We start from the raw sequence: 13,018 nt of genomic DNA, 5'->3' as shown, positions 1-13,018 counted from the left end.
TATAGGAAAAGATGATGACTTGGGTGATATAATGCAAACGTCAGAGTTCAAGATTTGATTTTGCCTCCTATAATTGCCTAGCCTCTTAATTCAGTTTAGTTATTATGAATTACATATAGATACTTTATTTGTCTGATATAGGGCGATGGGGTATTCAACGTTTTTGAAAACAAAAAAATGTAATTTTTAGATTATTATACAAGAACAAGATATATATATAATATAATGCATATCCTTAAAGAGTGTTAATATGTTTTATGATCTTTCAAAAAATAGGTAACGGATAAGATACTGAGGTCGGGGTAGTCTATTTGTTACACACAGATAAGAGCTCAGTAGATGGCTTAAAGGTGTGAAGGCTCAAGATAATTGTGACGATTCGGTCTATGGAGGTGGCTTGCTCAAAATTATTGAGAGATAATTAGAGCAACAATAACGTATTGAATGAAGACAATTATTGGCAATTACACATTTATGGAAAGATAATTAAATCAACCTAAATTAGTCCCTATTACCTAAAAATATATCATCTTTCCTAAATCACATCCTCATCTAACAAATTATATCATCATAAATACTTGATTACCATAATGAGTCTCTATTACCACATTCACTCATTCCTTAAAGTTGACTAGCTGAGAGCTCTCTATACAAAACTTACATGTACAAAATTTCTTGTAAAGATAATGGATTTTGACTTGACGGTTAACACTACCAAAAAAAACCTGTTAATTTTATCTTATAATTTTCACTTGAAAAGATAATATTTACTTAGGGTAACCATGCAAAGGTTACAAAACCAACAATGGAGTTTTGGTGGTGTAGGAATGATAGATAATTGCATTAAAAGAAGATAATTGTTTACCAAAACATAGTTTAATCAAGATTTGTCCCAACATGTTGCCACTTTTGACCACCTAACTAACTTTGTGTACGTTTATCTGGTCTTCATATGATGCGCTATAATTCTACCGCATTTCTTGCCTTCAACATAGTAATTGAACTGGGAATGGTGTCTTGACTCTATTCGTATGTTCAAACCCATAATTTTGGTAATATAATATGGTAAAAATTATCAATAGTCGTGATTGTCTAATTTTTTTAATATTAAAAAGTTGAAGAACAAATCATTCCAAATGTATAGGGACAAATTATACCAACGGCCAACCACCTTATTCTCTCATTGAAATTATCAACAAAAATGTGTAAATAATCCCAAAAAATGATGAGATTTAAACTCCTGACATCTCTAAAGAAATAAGAGTGCACAACAACTCACACCAACCAAACTGGTTATGTTAACATCATTATTGTTTCATGTATAAAACTTCACAATTTTGAAAAAAGGAAGTAAATGTGTTAATCTTGGGGTTTTGTCAAAGCATGGGTGCAAAAACTAATCAACACCCCCCAAACGTGGGGTTGAGGGCAACATAATCAATTAACTGAATTAAGACTATGGTGGTTTTGCAATGGCGTATTTATTTGCGGGACTGGCGCATTTATGTTGGCCAATATATGTTGTAGTGTTCAACCAAGCCAAGTGCTCTGAGCCAAGGTTTAAACGCATGATGAGAATCTTCCCTTTTCACATTTGGCCAAGTAGTCAATAGTCTTTCCATTATTTAAAAAGGCTTATTTGGTTTTTTCGATCAATTCTAGATATCCTTATCGATCATTAATCAATTAATAATGATATGCTCATTACTTAACCACAACACACATCATAGACTCGTAGTAGATAATGAGAAGAATTAGTTCTTAGAGATTGTAGGTAATGACATAATATCGAGTTTTGACATTAACAATGTGAAAGTTTAATCTAATGTGATGATCTCCTTGGAGGCATCAAGTATTGGTTGTTAACCTAATGGGCAATTATATATGTTATCAATTATCACCTATATATATAAAAGTTTTTTTTTTCTCAAGTTGGCCCGCAAGTTCGCATGAGGCGGCTTAGCTAGGATTGAAGAATTCCCGTCAGTGGGCCAGCCTGCAAAAATTAAAGCTCGTGGTAGGGCGGTCCAATTCGTATTGGCACCCCTAATTGTTAGGATGAAACAACACGTACCAGCCACTATGTCAAAAGTTATAGCACATATGATATTAAATGCATAAATATATTTCATTATATTTGTATTGTGTAACAATCAATACCATATTTGACCCTCCATGTCTCCGCCGAACAAGATGTCAAGTGAAAACATAATGTCTCATCAAATTAATCAAAATTAACCAATCATACATAAAAAAAAAAAAGAAAAAAAAGATGCACGATATTACAAGCTAAGAAAACAACAAAACACCAACAAATTTAATTGCGAATTAAATAGCTATATCTTATATACCTACCTATCCATAAATTAAACTTCCGTGTTTTACCAACGGAGAACCCAACCCAATACCCACAATCCACTCCACAACGTTACACGTAGAAAGTCTAGAACACAAATCACATGCAACTACGCAACTCAACTACATTAGGTGCCTTTCAAGATTTGCCACTTCAAAGTTTGCGTTGAAGCAGCATTTTAAGGTTGCCATTACGCACTGTCGGCACAACCCAAAAACCTTCTACTTCACTAATCATCATCATCAGTACGTACTTAATTAATCACCATTATTTAATTAAATTAATTAATTAAATTCTTCAGTTAATTGTGTCTCTTTCCCAAACGTCAAAGTCTTCGTGGGGCACTTACGTTCTGTGTACTATGTTTGAATATAACACAACATTTATCACCTAACTGTTTACTTCCTCTACTGTACTATTGTCGCAGCCTATATAAAATTCAAGAAGTTCGTTGGGATATGATGATGCTTCTAGTCCTATCCATTAATGCCATTTATTGTGGATCTGAAGGGGACGAAGAATGATAGAACCATAAGACAAGGAAATATGATGTTGGTGGGACTATCTCGAGAAGAATCAGATAACGTTCGTTGCTCTAGGCAGTGCCATTCTTACTAAAAAAAATAAGACAAAGAAATATAAGATATGAAACGTGAAAAACGCGTATAAGTATATGTATCTGTAAATATTTTTCTTTAATTAATTAAGTATAGATCGAGAAAATATTACTTTTTATGTATGCAATTATTACTTTTTTCTGTTCATCAATTGCCTAAACTTAGCATCAGCCAAAGGTCTTATAATTGAGCGACATGACTATGGCTCAGCTCTCTCAAATGGGAGGTCACTTGTTCAAATCCTAGTGGGGTATATAGACATATACTATATTGAATGACAAAATTAACCCAAAAATCCTTCATTAAAGTGCTTAAGAATCTTTGTACATCATAAAATTTTTGACTGTTTTGTCGAGAAAGGACCATAAAGAAATAAATTAGCCTAAATTATTTGTAATTGAATGATTGAAATTAAAAAAATCAATAGATAATTTTCACAAGAAATTAAACTTGAAATACTGTGTTTATCAAATAATTCCTAAGTGTCCGTTTTCAAAAAAAAAAAAAAAAAAAACCAAGTGTTCCAATAATACGAAGTGTAATTTTGTTCTTTGTACAGGCCGGGCTTTGCAATTATTGTCGGATAACTCATTAATAATAGTTAATTATGCACAGTAAATAAATAGAAATGATGCAATAAAGTCGTCAACATATCGTAATTCTTTTTTAATTTGTTATTTTGCATTATGTTATTCTCAATCGAGTCCCTTTCAATATTTGATCTCGTATTATATTAATAATTTATGATATGCAATTGTGAGCTTGATTTGATTTTTACGTTAAAATATTTGAGATTTTTTTTTAAATTTCAAAGAGTCTTTTTAAATTTCAAAGATAGTCAAAAACATAAATTTTTGGTTTTTAGTCGGGTTTATTATAAATAGAAATAAGTTGTGAATAAAATGTTAGCATAGCTACGTGTTGAATCGAAGTAGAGAAAATAATACGCAAAATTAACGATTGAATAATGCAAAGTAGCATTCAAAATCTAAAGGCAAAGGAGAGAGAGGAGGGAGAGAGAAGGAAAAAGAGAAGGCGGCAAAAAGAAAAAAAGTCTTAATATTTCAGCGGGCACGTGAACTACACGCGCTCAGCCAGGTGCGATCCGTGCAACCCAGGCACGCGTGATCGCCTCTCCTTTGACTTTTCTCAAACAAAAAACCACTAAAATTGAGGAAATAAACAAATTTAGTAGTATAGAAAACTAAATTTGGTTGAAGAAGTTACCTGATTGGAAGAAACAAAGCCAGAGGCGAAGTGAGAAAAGATGAGAGAAATGAAATTGAGAACGAAGCAAAGCAAATCGAAGATTAGGGTAGTGAATTGAGAACGAAACAACGCAGATCGAAGATTAGGGTACTAAAATTGAGAACAAAGCAATGCATATTAAAGATTAGGTAGTGAAATTGAGAACAAAGCAGTGCAGATCGAATATTAGGGTAGTGAAATTGAGAACGAAGCAACGCAGATCGAAGATTAGGGTAGTGAAATTGAGAATGAAGCAACGCAGATCGAAGATTAGGGTAGTGAAATTAAGAACGAAGCAACGCAAATCAAAAATTAGGGTAGTAAAATTAAGAACGAAGCAACGTAAATAAAAAATTATGGTACTGATGAAACCCTTCAATATTTGATCTCGTATTATATTAATAATTTATGATATGCAATTGTGAGATTGATTTGATTTGATTTTTACGTTAAAATATTTGAAAATATTTTATTTTTTTTTAAAAAAATTTCAAAGATAGTCAAAAACATAAATTTTTGGTTTTTAGTCGTGTTCATTATAAATAGAAAAAAGTTGTGAATAAAATGTTAGCATAGCTAAGTGTTGAACTGATGTAGAGAAAATAGTACCCAAAATTAACAATTGAATAAGGCAAAGTAGCATTCAAAATCCAAAGTACAAAAGTCTCCGAGCAAATAAACAAATGTAGAAAAAAAATTTTGGTTGAAGAAGCTATCTAATTAGAAGAAACGAAATATGAGGTGGAGTGAAAGCATGTGAGAAATGAATACGAGTAACTAAAATAGAATAAGTCAAGCTAAGTTGCATGCCTTTAGAATTCTTCTTGTGTAGTTAGCTCTGCCTTCTGCTTTTCTCTAAACATCATCCAGTTGAGTGGAACTGCTAGCTAGCTTTCTCCTTTAGTTCCTGGCTTGTGGGAGCACCCATCAATGGTGGCTCTGGTTCAGGTTCTTTTGCTACTGTATGAATTTGGCAAATTCAAGTGCGAATTAGGGGAGAGAGGAGGGAGAGAGAAGAAGGAAAAAGAGAACGGCATCAAAAATAAAACTCTTGAGCAGGCACGTGAACTGCACGCGCCCAGTCGGGCGGGATCTGTGCAACCCAAGCACGTGTGATTGGCTCTCCTTTCACTTTTCTCAAACAAAAAACCATTACTATTGAGGAAATAAACAAATATAGTAGTATAGAAAACTAAATTTGGTTGAAGAAGTTACCTGATTGGAAGAAACCAAGCCTAAGGCGAAGTGAGAAAAGAGGAGAGAAATGAAATTGATAAGCGGATCGAGGGTTAGGGTAGGGAATTAAGAACGAAGCAACGCAGATCGAAGATTAGGATAGTGAAATTGAGAACGAAGCAACGCAGATCGAAAATTAGGGTACTAAAACCCTAATCGGCGTGATGGAGAATTTAAATATTTAGTTTTAAATCTAATTTCGCATTCCCAAAATGCGCAAATTAATTAATTTTTTTTTTTACAATAGTTCTGATTTCCACTCCAAGTGTTAAAAATGATCTAGGTGCATATATGGAGAAATAAAGAAAAATAAGAATAAAAAAACTTCGAAGAAGTAAACAAAGAAAGACATATTTGAGGCAAAAAAAAAAAAAAACACCTTATACGATAGTGAGCACGTGAACTGCACGCGCCGGGCTGGACGTGATCTGTGCAACCTGCCACACGTGATCGCCTCTCCTTTGCTTTTCTCTCCTCTGACGGACTACACAAAAAACCTTTCTCAAATGGATTATTTAATTCCGGAGTGCAGGTGCATTATCAACACCATCACCATGGTTCTCTCTGAAGTGCACTTCCAGCAAATGATAAACATTCTTTCTTAAAACTGTTTTCTTCTTAAACAACTTCTCAAGTTTTTCATCACACATGATTCTTCTCTTGTTTGTTGGATCTATGAGGTTGTTAGAACTCACATACTTCTTCATTATGGCATCAACCTCTTCTTGAGAATATTGCCTGGATTATTTGCCAATTGAATCGAGAAATTCTATCAATGGCTTCGAACCCCATCCAAGAAACTCCAATTTGGATTTTCTCTTCTTGTTCTGGACCTTCATTTTGTTGGATTCACTACCAATCTCCATTGAAAAAATTAAAAAAAAAAACATGATACGTTAGCGGGCACGTGAACTGCACGCGCCGGGCTGGACGTGATCTGTGCCCTGGCACACGTGATCGCCTCTCCTCTGACGGACCACACTAAAAACTTTTCTCAAATGGATTATTTAATTCCGGAGTGCAGGTGCACTATCAACATCATCATCATGGTTCTCTCTGAAGTGCACTTCCCGCAAATGATAAACATTCTTTCTTAAAACTGTTTTCTTCTTAAACAGCTTCTCAAGTTTTTCATCACACATGATTCTTCTCTTGTTTGTTGGATCTATGAGGTTGTTANGGGGTATATAGACATATACTATATTGAATGACAAAATTAACCCAAAAATCCTTCATTAAAGTGCTTAAGAATCTTTGTACATCATAAAATTTTTGACTGTTTTGTCGAGAAAGGACCATAAAGAAATAAATTAGCCTAAATTATTTGTAATTGAATGATTGAAATTAAAAAAATCAATAGATAATTTTCACAAGAAATTAAACTTGAAATACTGTGTTTATCAAATAATTCCTAAGTGTCCGTTTTCAAAAAAAAAAAAAAAAAAAACCAAGTGTTCCAATAATACGAAGTGTAATTTTGTTCTTTGTACAGGCCGGGCTTTGCAATTATTGTCGGATAACTCATTAATAATAGTTAATTATGCACAGTAAATAAATAGAAATGATGCAATAAAGTCGTCAACATATCGTAATTCTTTTTTAATTTGTTATTTTGCATTATGTTATTCTCAATCGAGTCCCTTTCAATATTTGATCTCGTATTATATTAATAATTTATGATATGCAATTGTGAGCTTGATTTGATTTTTACGTTAAAATATTTGAGATTTTTTTTTAAATTTCAAAGAGTCTTTTTAAATTTCAAAGATAGTCAAAAACATAAATTTTTGGTTTTTAGTCGGGTTTATTATAAATAGAAATAAGTTGTGAATAAAATGTTAGCATAGCTACGTGTTGAATCGAAGTAGAGAAAATAATACGCAAAATTAACGATTGAATAATGCAAAGTAGCATTCAAAATCTAAAGGCAAAGGAGAGAGAGGAGGGAGAGAGAAGGAAAAAGAGAAGGCGGCAAAAAGAAAAAAAGTCTTAATATTTCAGCGGGCACGTGAACTACACGCGCTCAGCCAGGTGCGATCCGTGCAACCCAGGCACGCGTGATCGCCTCTCCTTTGACTTTTCTCAAACAAAAAACCACTAAAATTGAGGAAATAAACAAATTTAGTAGTATAGAAAACTAAATTTGGTTGAAGAAGTTACCTGATTGGAAGAAACAAAGCCAGAGGCGAAGTGAGAAAAGATGAGAGAAATGAAATTGAGAACGAAGCAAAGCAAATCGAAGATTAGGGTAGTGAATTGAGAACGAAACAACGCAGATCGAAGATTAGGGTACTAAAATTGAGAACAAAGCAATGCATATTAAAGATTAGGTAGTGAAATTGAGAACAAAGCAGTGCAGATCGAATATTAGGGTAGTGAAATTGAGAACGAAGCAACGCAGATCGAAGATTAGGGTAGTGAAATTGAGAATGAAGCAACGCAGATCGAAGATTAGGGTAGTGAAATTAAGAACGAAGCAACGCAAATCAAAAATTAGGGTAGTAAAATTAAGAACGAAGCAACGTAAATAAAAAATTATGGTACTGATGAAACCCTTCAATATTTGATCTCGTATTATATTAATAATTTATGATATGCAATTGTGAGATTGATTTGATTTGATTTTTACGTTAAAATATTTGAAAATATTTTATTTTTTTTTAAAAAAATTTCAAAGATAGTCAAAAACATAAATTTTTGGTTTTTAGTCGTGTTCATTATAAATAGAAAAAAGTTGTGAATAAAATGTTAGCATAGCTAAGTGTTGAACTGATGTAGAGAAAATAGTACCCAAAATTAACAATTGAATAAGGCAAAGTAGCATTCAAAATCCAAAGTACAAAAGTCTCCGAGCAAATAAACAAATGTAGAAAAAAAATTTTGGTTGAAGAAGCTATCTAATTAGAAGAAACGAAATATGAGGTGGAGTGAAAGCATGTGAGAAATGAATACGAGTAACTAAAATAGAATAAGTCAAGCTAAGTTGCATGCCTTTAGAATTCTTCTTGTGTAGTTAGCTCTGCCTTCTGCTTTTCTCTAAACATCATCCAGTTGAGTGGAACTGCTAGCTAGCTTTCTCCTTTAGTTCCTGGCTTGTGGGAGCACCCATCAATGGTGGCTCTGGTTCAGGTTCTTTTGCTACTGTATGAATTTGGCAAATTCAAGTGCGAATTAGGGGAGAGAGGAGGGAGAGAGAAGAAGGAAAAAGAGAACGGCATCAAAAATAAAACTCTTGAGCAGGCACGTGAACTGCACGCGCCCAGTCGGGCGGGATCTGTGCAACCCAAGCACGTGTGATTGGCTCTCCTTTCACTTTTCTCAAACAAAAAACCATTACTATTGAGGAAATAAACAAATATAGTAGTATAGAAAACTAAATTTGGTTGAAGAAGTTACCTGATTGGAAGAAACCAAGCCTAAGGCGAAGTGAGAAAAGAGGAGAGAAATGAAATTGATAAGCGGATCGAGGGTTAGGGTAGGGAATTAAGAACGAAGCAACGCAGATCGAAGATTAGGATAGTGAAATTGAGAACGAAGCAACGCAGATCGAAAATTAGGGTACTAAAACCCTAATCGGCGTGATGGAGAATTTAAATATTTAGTTTTAAATCTAATTTCGCATTCCCAAAATGCGCAAATTAATTAATTTTTTTTTTTACAATAGTTCTGATTTCCACTCCAAGTGTTAAAAATGATCTAGGTGCATATATGGAGAAATAAAGAAAAATAAGAATAAAAAAACTTCGAAGAAGTAAACAAAGAAAGACATATTTGAGGCAAAAAAAAAAAAAAACACCTTATACGATAGTGAGCACGTGAACTGCACGCGCCGGGCTGGACGTGATCTGTGCAACCTGCCACACGTGATCGCCTCTCCTTTGCTTTTCTCTCCTCTGACGGACTACACAAAAAACCTTTCTCAAATGGATTATTTAATTCCGGAGTGCAGGTGCATTATCAACACCATCACCATGGTTCTCTCTGAAGTGCACTTCCAGCAAATGATAAACATTCTTTCTTAAAACTGTTTTCTTCTTAAACAACTTCTCAAGTTTTTCATCACACATGATTCTTCTCTTGTTTGTTGGATCTATGAGGTTGTTAGAACTCACATACTTCTTCATTATGGCATCAACCTCTTCTTGAGAATATTGCCTGGATTATTTGCCAATTGAATCGAGAAATTCTATCAATGGCTTCGAACCCCATCCAAGAAACTCCAATTTGGATTTTCTCTTCTTGTTCTGGACCTTCATTTTGTTGGATTCACTACCAATCTCCATTGAAAACATTAAAAAAAAACTATGATACGTTAGCGGGCACGTGAACCGCACGCGCCGGGCTGGACGTGATCTGTGCCCTGGCACACGTGATCGCCTCTCCTCTGACGGACCACACTAAAAACTTTTCTCAAATGGATTATTTAATTCCGGAGTGCAGGTGCACTATCAACATCATCATCATGGTTCTCTCTGAAGTGCACTTCCCGCAAATGATAAACATTCTTTCTTAAAACTGTTTTCTTCTTAAACAGCTTCTCAAGTTTTTCATCACACAAGATTCTTCTCTTGTTTGTTGGATCTATGAGGTTGTTAGAAGCCACATAAAGAAACCAAATGCTATTGTATGCATTTGGCAAATTCAAGTGCCAATTAGGGGAGAGAGGAGGGAGAGAGAAGAAGGAAAAAGAGAACGGCAGCAAAAATAAAACTCTTGAGCAGGCACGTGAACTGCACGCGCCCAATCGGGCGGGATCTGTGCAACCCAAGCACGCGTGATTAGCTCTCCTTTCACTTTTCTCAAACAAAAAACCATTACTATTGAGGAAATAAACAAATATAGTAGTATAGAAAACTAAATTTGGTTGAAGAAGTTACCTGATTGGAAGAAACCAAGCCTAAGGCGAAGTGAGAAAAGAGGAGAGAAATGAAATTGATAAGCGAATCGAGGATTAGGGTAAGGAATTAAGAACGAAGCGACGCGGATCGAAAATTAGGGTACTAAAACCCTAATCGGCGTAGTTTTAAATCTAATTTCGCATTCCCAAAATGCGCAAATTAATTAATTTTTTTTTTTTTTACATTAGTTCTGATTTCAACTACAAGTGTTAAAAATGATCTAGGTGCATATATGGAGAAATAAAGAAAAATAAGAATAAAAAAACTTCGAAGAAGTAAACAGAGAAAGACATATTTGAGGCAAAAAATTCGAAGAAGTAAACAGAGAAAGACATATTTGAGGCAAAAAAAAAAACACCTTATTAGTTAGTGGGCACGTGAACTGCACGCGCCGGGCTGGACGTGATCTGTGCAACCTGCCACACGTGATCGCCTCTCCTTTGCTTTTCTCTCCTCTAACGGACTACACAAAAAACCTTTCTCAAATGGATTATTTAATTCTGGGGTGCAGGTGCATTATCAACATCATCACCGTGGTTTTCTCTGAATTGCACTTCCAGCAAATGATAAACATTCTTTCTTAAAATTGTTTTCTTCTTAAACAGCTTCTCAAATTTTTCATCACACATGATTCTTCTCTTGTTTATTGGATCTATGAGGTTGTTAGAGCTCACATACTTCTTCATTATGGCATCAACCTCTTCTTGAAAATATTGCCTGGATTCTTTGCCAATTGAATCGAGAAATTCTATCAATGGCTTCGAACCCCATCCAAGAAACTCCAATTTGGATTTTCCCTTCTTGTTCTGGACCTTCATTTTGTTGGATTCACTACCAATCTCCATTGAAAACATTAAAAAAAAAAACTGTGATACGTTAGCGGGCACGTGAACTGCACGCGCCGGGCTAGACGTGATCTGTGCCCTGGCACACGTGATCGCCTCTCCTCTGACGGACCACACAAAAAGCCTTTCTCAAATGGATTATTTAATTCCGAAGTGTAGGTGCACTATCAACATCATCATCATGGTTCTCTCTGAAGTGCACTTCCCGCAAATGATAAACATTCTTTCTTAAAACTGTTTTCTTCTTAAACAGCTTCTCAAGTTTTTCATCACACATGATTCTTCTCTTGTTTGTTGGATCTATGAGGTTGTTAGAAGACACATAATGAAACCAAATGCTATTGTATGCATTTGGCAAATTCAAGTGCCAATTAGGGGAGAGAGGAGGGAGAGAGAAGAAGGAAAAAGAGAACGACAGCAAAAATAAAACTCTTGAGCAGGCACGTGAATTGCACGCTCCAGTCGGGCGGGATCTGTGCAACCCAAGCATGCGTGATTGGCTCTCCTTTCACTTTTCCCAAACAAAAAACCATTACTATTGAGGAAATAAACAAATATAGTAGTATAGAAAACTAAATTTGGTTGAAGAAGTTACCTGATTGGAAGAAACGAAGCCTGAGGCGAAGTGAGAAAAGAGGAGAGAAATGAAATTGAGAACAAAGCCGGAAGCCTAAGGCGAAGTGAGAAAAGAGGAGAGAAATGAAATTGAAGCCTAAGGCGAAGTGAGAAAAGAGGAGAGAAATGAAATTGAGAACAAAGCCGGAAGCCTAAGGCGAAGTGAGAAAAGAGGAGAGAAATGAAATTGATAAGTGGATCGAGGATTAGTGTAGGGAATTAAGAACGAAGCAACGCAGATCGAAAATTAGGATAGTGAAATTGAGAACGAAGCAACGCAGATCGAAAATTAGGGTACTAAAACCCTAATCGGCGTGATGGAGAATTTAAATAGTTAGTTTTAAATCTAATTTCGGATTCTCAAAATGCGCAAATTAATTAATTTTTTTTTTTTACATTAGTTCAGATTTCCACTCCAAGTGTTAAAAATGATCTAGGTGCATATATGGAGAAATAAAGAAAAATAAGAATAAAAAAACTTCGAAGAAGTAAACAAAGAAAGACATATTTGAGGCAAAAAAAAAAAAAAAAACACCTTATACGCTAGTGGGCACGTGAACTGCACGCGCCGGGCTGGACGTGATCTGTGCAACCTGCCACACGTGATCGCCTCTCCTTTGCTTTTCTCTCCTCTGACGGACTACACAAAACACCTTTCTCAAATTGATTATTTAATTCCCGAGTGCAGGTGCATTATCAACATCATCACCATGGTTTTCTCTGAAGTGCACTTCCAGCAAATGATAAACATTCTTTCTTAAAACTGTTTTCTTCTTAAACAGCTTCTCAAGTTTTTCATCACACATGATTCTTCTCTTGTTTATTGGATCTATGAGGCTGTTAGAACTCACATACTTCTTCATTATGGCATCAACCTCTTCTTGAGAATATTGGCTGGATTCTTTGTCAATTGAATCGAGAAATTCTATCAATGGCTTCGAACCCCATCCAAGAAACTCCAATTTGGATTTTCTCTTCTTGTTCTGGACCTTCATTTTGTTGGATTCACTACCAATCTCCATTGAAAACATTAAAAAAACAAAAAAAAAACCGTGATACGTTAGCGGGCACGTGAACTGCACGCGCCGAGCGGGACCTGAGCTGTGCCCTGGCACACGTGATCGCCTCTCCTTTGACGGACCACACAAAAAACCTTTCTCAAATGGATTATTTAATTCCGGAGTGCAGGTGCACTATCAACAT

The sequence above is a fragment of the Ipomoea triloba genome, chromosome 11 (assembly GCF_003576645.1).
Source record: "Ipomoea triloba cultivar NCNSP0323 chromosome 11, ASM357664v1".
In the NCBI taxonomy this organism is placed as follows: Eukaryota; Viridiplantae; Streptophyta; class Magnoliopsida; order Solanales; family Convolvulaceae; genus Ipomoea; species Ipomoea triloba.
The sequence above is the reverse complement of the archived record's forward strand: the minus strand, read 5'-3'. Positions refer to the sequence as shown.